We start from the raw sequence: 773 nt of genomic DNA on the forward strand, positions 1-773 counted from the left end.
AACATAAGAGATGACATGGAACTCAACAGATGGAATACACAGGAATCAGACTAACTACATCTGTGGGAGAAAAACGACGGAGAAGCTCAGTAACATCAGCCGCCCCCACCCCCCCTCACCAAAAAAAAAAAAAAATTGCCAGAGACTGACTATAGAACAGACCATCAATTGCTCATATGTAAGTTCAGGCAAAAGCTGAAGAAAAATGTTTAAAGTGCATGAGAACCAAAATATGACTTTGAATATGTTGTTGTTTAGGTGCTGTTGTGTAGGTTACAAGCCATAGCAACCCGATGCACAACAGAACGAAACACAGCTGGGTTCTGCGCCACCTTCACAACTTTTACTACTCTTGAACCAATTGCTGCTGTCACTGTGCTAATCCACCTAATTAGCCTTCTCTTTGTTGACCCACCACTTTATCTAGTATGATGTCCTTCTCCAGAGACTGGTCCCTCCTGATGACATATCCAAAGTATGAGAAATGAAGTCTGGCTATCCTGGCTTCTAATGAGCATTCTGACTGTATTTCCTCCAACAAACATTTGTTTATTCATCTGGTAGTCCAAGGTATTTTTAATATTCTTCTCCAACACCATCACTCAAATGCATAAATTTGTCATCCTTATTCATTGTCCAACTTTCACATGCATATGAGCCTATTGAAAGTACTATGGCTTGGGTATGGCCCACCTTAGTTCTCTGAGTAAGCTTTCAATTGAAATATTTTCCCCCAAAGGTAAAATTTACCAAACTTAAGAAAAATGTATAGT

Source organism: Chrysochloris asiatica, unplaced genomic scaffold (assembly GCF_000296735.1).
Source record: "Chrysochloris asiatica unplaced genomic scaffold, ChrAsi1.0 scaffold00025, whole genome shotgun sequence".
NCBI classification, from domain to species: domain Eukaryota; kingdom Metazoa; phylum Chordata; class Mammalia; order Afrosoricida; family Chrysochloridae; genus Chrysochloris; species Chrysochloris asiatica.